Below are 13159 nucleotides of genomic sequence, written 5' to 3'. Positions count from 1 at the left end.
AGGAAATGACAACGTGTCTGTCAAAAACAGACACACCTAGAACAAGTTGGATGTAGCAAATCTCTGTCACTACCAGAGAAGGACTTGGAGCTTGTGGCACTTTTGCAGACTTCATGACTTCAGCACTTTACAGCATTTTTTACTATGAATGTTCAATACAATTTAGTATTTATATCTGGTTTCAGAGCGATCTGCTCAAGACGTCCATTCTGTTAATTGCATGGAAAAAAAAATGTATGCCAATTTCAGTATGTCAGTAATCAAGGTTTTAAATGTTTGGCAGAAAATGAAAACAGGATTGCTGATTTGTTCTGTATTCTGTGACATTCTGGTACTTCTAGATTTGCAATAAATGTATGGCTTTTTTATTTAAAGAGAGTGATTCGGTTTTTTATTGACTCCTTGGCGTTCATTGTTGGATCCAGTTAAAGTTATAAAAACTCAAGTAAGATTCATGTCAAATAACGTTTTTAAAACCTTTTGTGCAAAATCTTTTAACTGCACTGGAGACGCATAAACGTTTCCAAGACGTGTTAGTTGAACATCATTATTTCATAAATGAAAAATAAATGAATGGGGACTTCCCTGGTGGTCCAATGGTTAAGACTCCACACTCCCAATGCAGTGGGGCACGGGTTCGATCTCTGGTTGGGGAACTAAGATCCCACATGCCACACAGCATGGCAAAAAATTTAAAAATAAATAAATGAATGAAATGATATCCTGGTGGCCACAGAGAGATAGCTCAGCCTATCAAAAGTAATAAGTGAAAATAGTTAAGACTAACCATACGTGGTTACAGAACAGGCCTAAGAACTGCTCTAACCTGTAAGTAAACAGCACGGACTTCCCATGCCAGGGGTCTGCAAAAACTTTTTCTGCAAAGGTCCAGATAGTAACTATTTAAGGCTTTGCGGGCCACACAGGCTTGGTCACAACTATTCAGCTCCGCCTCTGTAGGGCGCAAACAGCCATAGACAAAATGTAAATGAATGAGCATGGCTGTCTAAATAAAAGTTTATGGATACTGAAATTTGAATTCCATAGAGTTTTCACATACTATGAAATATTGTTGATTTTTTTCAGCCACATAAAAATGTAAAAGCCATTATTAGTTTGCAGGAGGTCAAGAAGAATCGGCAGTGGACCGGATTGGGCCTGCGGGCCTGCTCCACGCACCTGGGACACTGATCGGACAGGTACCACCAGTAGCAAAACTGTAAACTAGCTGTCCTAACTGATGGGAAAGGATCATCGTGGTCAAAATGAGCCTTAGATCACAGGTGCCAAAGATAGGAAAGATCAAACAGCTGCTAGCACATTATCAGGTTTCATTGCCTTGATTAAAGAGATTTGGCTTCCACGTTACTGATGAAGTAATTTCACTACAAATGTAGACCACTTCCCTTCCCAAAATAAAATCATTCCAGTTGTAAAAATGAGATAAGATCATGTGTTCTTTTAAGACAAATGCATCCTTAACAGATACAATGTTTCCAAGCTTTTTAACCAGGTTATCAATTTTCCACTCTAATAATGTGTAGGGTAGCTTTTGCACGTTTATTTGCCTTTCCTTTAGCTCAATACCTGGTGATAAAATATAGATTCTAACTCAGAGTTCCATGGCCGAGTCATCCATTCAAGTCACTTGAGGTATTTATTACATTTAGATTTCTGTACTTCTCAAATATTCTAAATCAGAAATGATCATGAATCTTTTCTTTCTTTCTTTTTTTTTTTCTCTTCTTGGCCGCAACACACCGCACAGCTTCTGGGATCCAGTTCCCCGACTAGGATTGAACCCAGCCCACGGCAGTGATAGCGCCACATCCTAACCACTAGGCCACCAAAGAAGTCCCATGAATCCTTATTTTTAAAAGCTCCCAGATATGGGGCTCACTAATACACCTAGAGTTTAGAAGCCACTGCCCTTAAAATTTTAAATGGTTATGAGCGTTAATTAAAACGACCAATTTAAAGACAATTCAGACATGGTACACGCTAAAAGATCACTCCTATAAGTATACACCTCACTGCAAAAAGAGAAGCTGTCCTGGGTTTCAGGTTTATGGTTAATACACGGGAGGCCTACAGTCTCCAACAGGTGGGCCAGACTCTGTTGCATAAGTAAGGGAACCAGCTCCCCCTGGTGTTCAGTGTCCGTCATGACCGCCTGAGGGTGCTGAACAAGAGAAGTGCCAAGGTCAGGAACTTGCAAAATTTCGTTTTTCACGAACGAAAAACTCTCACGGCCAAATCACAATGACCACAGTGACTATGGATCTCCTAGAGGGGAAATGGGACAGCAAAACTGATACCCCAGAACACTTTATCTATAAAGGCTTTTAAAATATAGCTCATCCAAGGTTATGGGGAAAAAATACAAATTGTGGCCATGAATTTACATTATTTATCTACCTTTCCAGCAACTCAGGAAGAGAACAAGCACGCTGACCATCCTAGCAACTTACTCCCCTAGAATTCGACCCAAACTTTACCTTCTCTACACTGGGGACTCTCTTGCTAAGTCCCGACTTCACCGCACATCTCCCAACTGTGTGAGAGCAGCAATGCCACCTTAACCTGTCTCTCAGCAGAAGCCTTGATCCTCCTCCCCACATCCTACTGGCTCTGCTTTCTAAATATATCCAGAACCTGACTGCCTTTGCCAACTCCGCCAGCAGCCCTGATCCGAGTCAATGTCATCTTCGCTCGATCACTGCAATCGTCTTCCAGCAGGTTTGCCCACTTCCGCTCTCGCCACACATGTACCCCAGCCCACCCTGGCCTTCGTTTTCCAGACAGAAGCCTTGCAACAATCCTTTTAAAGCATGAACGTACACGACCACATGCCTGAGCCTAGTACTTTCTGCCCGGCTCTCACTGCACCAGCTTTATTATTGTTCCTTGAAATCACACGCCTCAGGCCTTGGCATCTGTGGTTCCCTTTGCCTGGTCCCACTTCCCTGAGATGTGCACATGACATGAGCCTTCAATTTGGCCCCCCCCCCCGCAAAAGTCACCCCCCTGAGGAGGCATGCCTGAATATCCTATCCAAAACAACACTTGTTTCTACCCCTTTACTCTGATGTTATAAAAGTATTGTTTACTCACTTATTATCATTAAGGCATAGCAGTTTTTTGTTCACCGCTATATTCCCAAGGCTTTGAGCAGGGCCTGGCACACTGTAGGTGATGCTCCAAAAATACTGCTGAATGGATGAGTTAATGAGTGCCTCATTTTTCACTGACTTTTTCAAGAGCAAAAAAAAAAAAATGGTACCTATTTACGATTACACTCAAGAGGCTGGTGCTTCTATGAAGCAGCTGGACGGCCTGAAAGCACTGTGCTCAAAACCTGCTGGTCCCAGGCTCGCCCCGCACTCCGTACCCCTCCCTCTCCCCTGCCTGAGTGAGCCAGAGACCCCTAATCAGCTGCTCCTTTAACCCCGTCCTGTCTGCCCTCAGGTGACCTACACGCAGAGGCAGGGCCAAATCCAAAGCTGAACCCCAGGAGCTGTACGAACAAAGAAGAGAAAGGGAAGTCTCTCCCAGCAGGCTCAGGAGCAGCGGATTAAATCTCCACAATCAACTTGATGTACCTGCATCTGGGGAATACCTGAATAGACAACGAATCATCCCAAAAATGAGGCAGTGGACTTTGGGAGCAACTGTAGACTTAGGGTTTGCTTTCTGCATCTAATTTGTTTCTGGTTTTATGTTTATCTTAGTTTAGTATTTAGAGTTTATTATCATAGGTAGATTTGTTTATTGATTTGGTTGCGCTCTTCCTTTTTTTTTTTATATTTCTATTTCTTTTTCCGTTTTCTCTTTTTGTGAGTGTGTATATGTATGCTTCTTTGTGTGATTTTGTCTGTATAGCTTTGCTTTTACCATTTGTCCTAGGGTTCTGTCTGTCCGTTTTTTGTTTTGTTTTGGTTTTTTTTAGTATAGTGTTTAGTGCTTGTTATCATTGGTGGATTTGTTTTTTGGTTTGGTTGCTCTCTTCTTTCTTTTATTACTTTTTAATTTTTTTATTTTTAATAATTTTTAAACTTTTTTATTTTAATAACTTTATTTTATTTTTTTCTTTCTTTCTTTCTCCCTTTTCTTCTGAGCCGTGTGGCTGACGGGTCTTGGTGCTCTGGCCCCGTGTCAGGCCTGTGCCTCTGAGGCGGGAGAGCAGAGTTCAGGACACTGGTCCACCAGAGACCTCCCAGCGCCATGTAATATCAAACAGCGAAAGCTCTCCCAGAGATCTCCATCTCAACGCTAAGACCCAGCTCCACTCAATGACCAGCAAGCTACAGGGCTGGACACCCCATACCAAACAACTAGCAAGACAGGAACACAACCCCACCCATCAGCAGAGAGGCTGCCTAAAATCATAATAAGGTCACAGACACCCCAAAACACACCACCAGATGTGGTCCTGCCACCAGAAAGACAAGATCCAGCCTCATCCACCAGAACACAGGCACCAGTCCCCTCCACCAGGAAGTGTACACAACCCACTAAACCAACCTTACCCACTCGGGGCAGACACCAAAAACAACGGGAACTACAAACCTGCAGCCTGTGAAAAGGAGACCCCAAACACAGTAAGTTAAGCAAAATGAGAAGACAGAGAAACACACAGCAGATGAAGGAGCAAGGTAAAAACCCACCAGACCTAACAAATGAAGAGGAAATAGGCAGTCTACCTGAAAAAGAATTCAGAGTAGTGACAGTAAAGATGATCCAAAATCTTGGAAATAGAGTGGAGAAAATACAAGAAATGTTTAACAAGGACCTAGAAGAACTAAGGAGCAAACAGACAATGATGAACAACACAATAAGTGAAATTAAAAATTCTCTACAAGGAATCAATAGCAGAATAACTGAGGCAGAAGAACAGATAAGTGACTTGGAAGATAAAATAGTGGAAATAGCTACCGCAGAGCAGAGTAAAGAAAAAAGAATGAAAAGAATTGAGGACAATCTCAAGCCAGAAGGGAGTGGCGTGATATACTTAAAGTGATGAAAGGGAAGAACCTACAACCAAGATTACTCTACCCAGCAAGAATCTCATTCAGATTCGATGGAGAAATCAAAAGCTTTACAGACAAGCAAAAGCTAAGAGAATTCAGCACCACCAAACCAGCTCTACAACAAATGCTAAAGGAACTTCTCTAAGTGGGAAACACAAGAGAAGAAAAGGACCTACAAACACAGACCCAAAACAATTAAGAAAATGGTAATAGGAACATACATATCAATAATTACCTTAAACGTGAATGGGTTAAATGCTCCAACCAAAAGACACAGGCTTGCTGAATGGATACAAAAACAAGACCCATATATATGCTGTCTACAAGAGACCCACTTCAGACCTAGGGACACATACAGACTGAAAGTGAGGGGATGGGAAAAGATATTCCATGCAAGTGGAAATCAAAAGAAAGCTGGAGTAGCAATACTCATATCAGATAAAATAGATTTTAAAATAAAGAATGTTACAAGAGACAAGGAAGGACACTACGTTATGATCAAGGGATCAATCCAAGAAGAAGATATAACAATTATAAATATATATGCACCCAACATAGGAGCACCTCAATACATAAGGCAACTGCTAATAACAGCTCTAAAAGAGGAAATCGACAGTAACACAGTAATAGTGGGGGACTTTAACACCTCACTTACACCAATGGACAGATAATCCAAACAGAAAATTAATAAGGAAACACAAGCTTTAAATGGCACAATAGACCAGATAGATTTAATTGATATTTATAGGACATTCCATCCAAAAACAGCAGATTACACTTGCTTCTCAAGTGTGCACGGAACATTCTCCAGGATAGATCACATCTTGGGTCACAAATCAAGCCTCAGTAAATTTAAGAAAATTGAAATCATATCAAGCATCTTTTCTGACCACAACGCTATGAGATTAGAAATCAATTACAGGGAAAAAAACCATAAAAAACACAAACACATGGAGGCTAAACAATACGTTATTAAATAACCAAGAGATCACTGAAGAAAGCAAAGAGGAAATCAAAAAATACCTAGAGACAAATGACAATGAAAACACGATGATCCAAAACCTACGGGATGCAGCAAAAGCAGTTCTAAGAGGGAAGTTTATAGCTATACAAGCCTACCTCAAGAAACAAGAAAAATCTCAAATAAACAATCTAACCTTACACCTAAAGGAACTAGAGAAGAACAAACAAAACCCAAAGTTAGCAGAAGGAAAGAAATCATAAAGATCAGAGCAGAAATAAATGAAATAGAAACAAAGAAAACAATAGCAAAGATCAATAAAGCTAAAAGCTGGTTCTTTGAGAAGATAAACAAAATTGATAAACCATTAGCTAGACTCATCAAGAAAAAGAGGGAGAGGACTCAAATCAATACAATTAGAAATGAAAAAGGAGAAGTTACAACAGACACCACCGAAATACAAAGCATCCTAAGCGAATACTACAAGCAACTCTATGCCAATAAAATGGACAACCTGGAAGAAATGGACAAATTCTTAGAAAGGTATAACCTTCCAAGACTGAACCAGGAAGAAATAGAAAATATGAACAGACCAATCACAAGGAATGAAGTTGAAACTGTGATTAAAAATCTTCCAACAAACAAAAGTCCAGGACCAGATGGCTTCACAGGTGAATTCTATCAAACATTTAGAGAAAAGCTAACACCCATCCTTCTCAAACTCTTCCAAAAAATTGCAGAGGAAGGAAAACTCACAGACTCTTTCCACGAGGCCACCATCACCCTGATTCCAAAACCAGACAGATACTACAAAAAAAGAAAATTACAGACCAATATCACTGATGAACATAGATGCAAAAATCCTCAACAAAATACTAGCAAACAGAATCCAACAACACATTAAAAGGATCATACACCATGATCAAGTGGGATTTATCCCAGAGATGCAAGGATTCTTCAATATATGCAAATCAATCAATGTAATACACCATATTAAGAAATTGAAGAATAAAAACCATATGATCATCTCAATAGATGCAGAAAAAGCTTCTGACAAAATTCAACACCCATTTATGATAAAAACTCTCCAGAAAGTGGGCATAGAGGGAACCTACTTCAACATAATAAAGGCCATATATGACAAACCCAGAGCAAACATCATTCTCAATGGTGAAAAACTGAAAGCATTTCCTCTAAGATCAGAAACAAGACAAGGATGTCCACTCTCACCACTTTTATTCAACATAGTTCTGGAAGTCCTACCCATGGCAATCAGAGAAGAAAAAGAAATAAAAGGAATACAAATTGCAAAAGAAGAAGTAAAACTGTCAGTGTTTGCGGATGACACGATACTATACATAGAGAATCCTAAAGATGCTATCAGAAAAGTACTAGAGCTAATCAATGAATTTGGTAAAGTTGCAGGATACAAAATTAATGCACAGAAATCTCTTGCATTCCTATACACTAATGATGAAAAATCTGAAAGAAAAATTAAGGAAACACTCCCATTTACCATTGCAACAAAAAGAATAAAATACCTAGGAATAAACCTACCTAGGGAGACAAAACACCTGTATGCAGAAAACTATAAGACACTGATGAAAGAAATTAAAGATGATACAAACAGATGGAGAGATATACCGTGTTCTTGGATTGGAAGAATCAATACTGTGAAAATGACTATACTACCCCCAAAGCAATCTACAGATTCAATGCAGTCCCTATCAAATTACCAATGGCATTTTTTACAGGACTAGAACAAAATATCTTAAAATTTGTATGGAGACACAAAAGACCCCGAATAGCCAAAGCAGTCTTCAGGGAAAAAAATGGAGCTGGAGGAATCAGACTCCCTGACTTCAGACTATACTGCAAAGCTACAGTAATCAAGACAATATGGTACTGGCACAAAAACAGAGATACAGATCAATGGAACAGGATAGAAAGCCCAGAGATAAACCCATGCACCTATGCTCAACTAATCTATGACAAAAGAGGCAAGGATATACAATGGAGAAAAGACAGTCTCTTCAATAAGTGGTGCTGGGAAAACTGGACAGCTACATGTAAAAGAATGAAATTAGAACACTCCCTAACACCACACACAAAAATAAACTCAAAAGGGATTAGAGACCTAAATGTAAGACTGGACACTATATAACTCTTAGAGGAAGACATAGGAAGAACACTCTTTGACATAAATCACAGCAAGATCTTTTTTGATCCACCTCCTAGAGTAATGGAAATAAAAACAAAAATAAACAAATGGGACCTAATGAAACTTAAAAGCTTTTGCACATCAAAGGAAACCATAAACAAGACGAAAAGACAACCCTCAGAATGGGAGAAAATATTTGCAAATGAATCATTGGACAAAGGATTAATCTCCAAAATATATAAACAGCTCATGCAGCTCAATATTAAAAAAACAAACAACCCAATCCAAAAATGGGCAGAAGACCTAAATAGACATTTCTCCAAAGAAGACATAAAGATGGCCAAGAAGCACATGAAAAGCTGCCCAACGTCACTAATTATTAGAGAAATGCAAATCAAAACTACAATGAGGTATCACCTCACACCAGTCAGAATGGGCATCATCAGAAAATCTACAAACAACAAATGCTGGAGAGGGTGTGGAGAAAAGGGAACCCTCTTGCACTGTTGGTGGGAATGTAAATTGATACAGCCACTATGGAGAACAGTATGGAGGTTCCTTAAAGAAATAAAAATAGAATTACCATATGAGCCAGCAATCCCACTACTGGGCATATACCCCGAGAAAACCGTAATTCAAAAAGACACAAGCACCCCAATGTTCACTGCAGCACTATTTACAATAGCCAGGTCATGGAAGCAACCTAAATGTCCATCAACAGATGAATGGATAAAGAAGATGTGGCAATGGAATATTACTCAGCCATAAAAAGAAACGAAATTGAATTATTTGTAGTGAGGTGGATGGACCTAGAGTCTGTCATACAGAGTAAAGTCAGAAAAAGAAAAACAAATACCATATGCTAACACATATATATGGAATCTAAAAAAAAAAAAGGTTATGAAGAACCTAGGGGCAGGACAAGAATAATGATGCAGATGTACACAACGGACTTGAGGACATGGGGAGGGGGAAGGGTAAGCTGGGACGAAGTGAGAGAGTGGCATGGACATATATACACTACCAAATGTAAAATGGATAGCTAGTGGGAAGCAGCCGCATAGCACAGGGAGATCAGCTCAGTGCTTCGTGGCCACCTAGAGGGGTGGGATAGGGAGGGTGGGAGGGAGACGCAAGAGGGAGGAGATATGGGGATATATGTATATGTAGAGCTAATTCACTTTGTTATATAGCAGACACTAATACACCATTGTAAAGCAATTATACTCCAATAAAGATGTTTAAAAAAAAAAAAAAAAAAGCCCTGCTGGTCCAGGGACTTCCCTGGTGGCGCAGTGGTTAAGAATCCGCCTGCCAATGCAGGGGACATGGGTTCGAGCCCTGGTCCAGGAAGATCCCACATGCCGCAGAGCAACTAAGCCCGTGCACCACAACTGCTGAGCCTGCGCTCTAGAGCCCATGAGCCACAACTACTGAGCCCACATGCCACAGCTACTGAAGCCCGCGCACCTAGAGCCCGTGCTCCATAACAAGAGAAGCCACCACGATGAGAAGCCGGTGCACCACAATGAAGAGTGGCCCCCGCTCGCCGCAAGTGGAGAAAGCCCCGCACAGCAACGAAGACCCAACGCAGCCAAAAATAAACTAAATAAGTAAATTTGTTAAAAAAAACCCTGCTGGTCCAACATCTGAGATGGGTCTCAAAGGGCAGTAAGGTCCTATATGGGCAGGTCAGCTCTGAGGAAGAAAACATAAATCCATCAGAGACTAAACAAACAGTGGGAAGAAATCACCACTAGGGTAGGTACGTCAGTCTTCCGTATCTGCTGGTTCCACATCTGAGGAGCCAACCGAGGACTGAAAACATTTGGAAAAAAAAAACTTCCAGAAAGTTCCAAAAAGCAAAACTTGAATTTCCCACACTCCTGGCAACTATTTAAATAGCATTTACATTGTACTTACAACTATTTATATTGTATCCGGTATTATAAGTGATCTGTGGATGATTTAAGGTATACTGGAGGATGTGCATAGGTAATATACAAATACTACACCATCTTATATCAGGGACTTGAGCATCCACAGATTTTGGTACTGGGGGCAGGGGCAGGTCCTGGAACCAATCCTCCTGCAGATACAGGGAGACAATGCGAACGGAATGCTGTGAGTTTGAACATACTGCTGGTGTGGAATTTGTTTTAACTTAACCTATTTTCCAGTAGACTTTTTTTTCATGATGCCTCCCCCCCCCTCACCCGCACCAGACCGCACACAGCTTGTGGGATCTTAGTTCCCTGGCCCGGGCCCTTGGCGGCAAAAGCACGGAGTCCTAACCACTGGACCGCCAGGGAATTCCCTCACGATGCTTTTTTTTTTTTTTCCAGTGGCTCAACTGGTAGCAAGTGCTTTTCTATATATTGAGTCTCTCTTTTTTTTTTTTTTGGTGCTAAAGCAAAGCACTGTGATTTCTCTGACTTTGAGCAACCCCAGATGGCCCAACTTGAATAGAAAAGAGGTTGAAAGAAAGTTTAATCTTATAAGCTCTTCTATAAACAATGTGAAAAAAAATTGGTTAGGTGTCTGGCTTGTGGTATTTTACTTCTTATGAGGTCATACAGCACGGTGACAACAGAGCAGAACCTGAAATTGGGGAGATCTGGTCCCATTTCTGCCATTGGCGTAACTAACTACACAAGAGTTTACTTCGCTACTGCGGGCTTGTTTGCACATAAACACTTCCCAACTTTGCTTTCCAAAAGTGGAAAGGACGCACCAGGCCCTTGGCAATGGGAGGAGAGAGTAAAGAACCATCCGCCACAGGGAATAACTCCAAGACCCCAGAGCAAATCTACAGGGAATCCAGAGGCCCTTACAGTGTTCCCCACCTTTCAGCCTGAATGTACACACTGTCCAAAGACCCCGTGACCTTTTCCTTTCAAAAGCCTCACTCCCTTGTTACTTCAGCTTCATAGGGACATCTTTCCATGCAGACTAGAAATCGGTCCTAATTGAGCTCCGCCCTGTCCAATACAGCAGCCAGGACCCGTGGGACCTGTTGACCACTTGAAATGCGGCCAATGGGAACTGAGAGGCGCTGCCCCAGTAAAATACATGCGGAATTTGAAGACTCAGTAGGTGAAAATAACGTGAACTTCTCAGATAAGTCAGAGAAAGACTAATGCTGTATGACATCACATACACGTGGGCTTTACAAGAGCAGAACTGATACAAATAGGGAAGAGAATGGTGGTTATCAGGGGCTAGGGGAGGGCGAACAAGAGCGAAGTGGTGTTAGGATCCAAATTCGCAACTAGTTGATAAATAAATCCTGGAGATTAGTGCACAGTACAGGGATGACACAGACAACAATACCGTATTATAAACATCAAACCTGCCAGAAGACTAGGTCTTAGTTATTCCCAGACACACACACACACACACACACACACACACGCAAGGAATGCAAAATATGTAAGTCTTATACCCATCACCCGTTGGTAATATTCTGGACGTACTGGAGTACGCAGACTACACGATTACATTAATTTCACCTGCTTCTCTCTGCACGCTCTCACGGGGCTCCTAGAAACATGCCCTGCCACAGTGGCTTGTGTTACACCGGCCGGAGCCGCTCTGATCACCCATCGGAACCGAGGCAGGGAATGAGGTTAAGGCTCCACAGGCCTCGGCACCGCTGGGTCCGCGCGGATGCACTCACGGCTCTGCGCCCGCGCCCCTCGCCCGCCGGCCTCCAGCCCCGCCTGCGGCCCACGTGGCTGCGCTGCGCTCGGTTGTCCGGTCCCGCAGCAGGGAGGCCCGCTGCGCCCCTCGGTCCGGTCGGTCCGGACGGAGGAGCCCCGGGCGGAAGCTGCCGGGCGCTTCCTGCGGGGGAGAGGGAGGAGGAGGGAGAGAGGGAGGAGGTGGGTCGGGGGACCGGGATGGGAGCGCGCTCGTTCGCGGCGCGGGCATCTCTGCTGCGGGGCGGGGTCCGCGCTTGGCCTCCCGCTTTAGTCTCTGCAGCCTGAACTGAAAAAGTAACCCTTCCCTTGACCCTAGAGACACTGCTGAGTCCCTGGGCGCCACCGTGAACTCTCCAGTCTTCTAGAATGGTGTTCACCCGTGGAAAATTACTCTCTTTACTCCCAAATACCTTGTTCCTCCAGCATTTGCAGAGCAAAAGCTGCGTAGGTTTCTGTTTGTCACTAAGTGAAAATCATTCTTAAAAACTACAAAGATTTACCTACAGTGTATAAATTTAGTTGCAGGAAACAAATTATCTTTTGTAATTTAACCCTAAGAAATGTTCCAAAAGTAAATGCAATGCAGTAATTGGTTATACACACTTCAGTGATGATTTCTAAATAAGTGCCCATGACCTAAAACTTCTGCTGGTCCAACTTGTGACAAGAGTGAATGATTTGTTTCAATAGACCTTTTTCCTGGTCTCACAGTGCAGAGGCGGTGCAAACAGGCTTCTATCTTGACCAAGTAACTGTAACCCCCAAATGACACACACAGCCAAATCTGAGTTCTTTTAGGCTTGTAACTAACGCCGACCACAGGACTAAAGCTGTGCTTACCCTGCAGGAAAAGGAAAGGAAACTGAACGGGAGTGGAGAAGAGCTAAAGCACACAACTCCAGGAAGACACACAACCCGCAATACAATCCATCAAAGTCCACGCTGCACTGGGTTCGCTCTGCAGTATCAGAATGACCAAGTGTCTGCCCTCCAGTTAGTTTTAACAGCAAACCACCATTTTCTAAATGACTCAGGGAGGTTTAATTGAGTAGGAGAGTGAATGGAAGAGAAACCGTTGATTCGGTTCTAAAATGTGCTTTAAATCATACTGCAATAAATAATAACAGTGGAAGGATTTAGGCATCGACGTTAAAAAATTACCTTTAGTTTCACCCTCAAGATTAAAGGAGAAGTGGGAGCTCTGCTCAGCAGGCAGTCATGTGCTTTGCTCTAATTTCTAGATTTCCGGGAGACGCGGATGCAGCTGAGGCAGGCTCTCAGGTCTGAGGTCTTCGCCCTGTTCCCT

General features: G+C 42.3%; 1 protein-coding gene across 2 annotated transcripts in view; it reads right to left on the bottom strand.

Annotated features, from left to right (window-relative positions):
- Positions 1-11948, bottom strand: part of ARSG (arylsulfatase G) — a 116146-nt gene extending 104198 nt beyond the window's left edge. For both annotated transcript variants that reach the window (XM_059908522.1, XM_059908523.1), the window contains exon 1: positions 11665-11948. The gene's annotated coding sequence lies outside the window, so the exon portion shown is untranslated. The remainder of the gene's footprint in view (positions 1-11664) is intronic.
- Between the last annotated feature and the right edge of the window lie 1211 nt (positions 11949-13159).

This window comes from Balaenoptera ricei, chromosome 20 (assembly GCF_028023285.1).
Source record: "Balaenoptera ricei isolate mBalRic1 chromosome 20, mBalRic1.hap2, whole genome shotgun sequence".
Lineage (NCBI taxonomy): Eukaryota > Metazoa > Chordata > Mammalia > Artiodactyla > Balaenopteridae > Balaenoptera > Balaenoptera ricei.
This window is presented reverse-complemented; position numbering and strand designations above follow the sequence as displayed.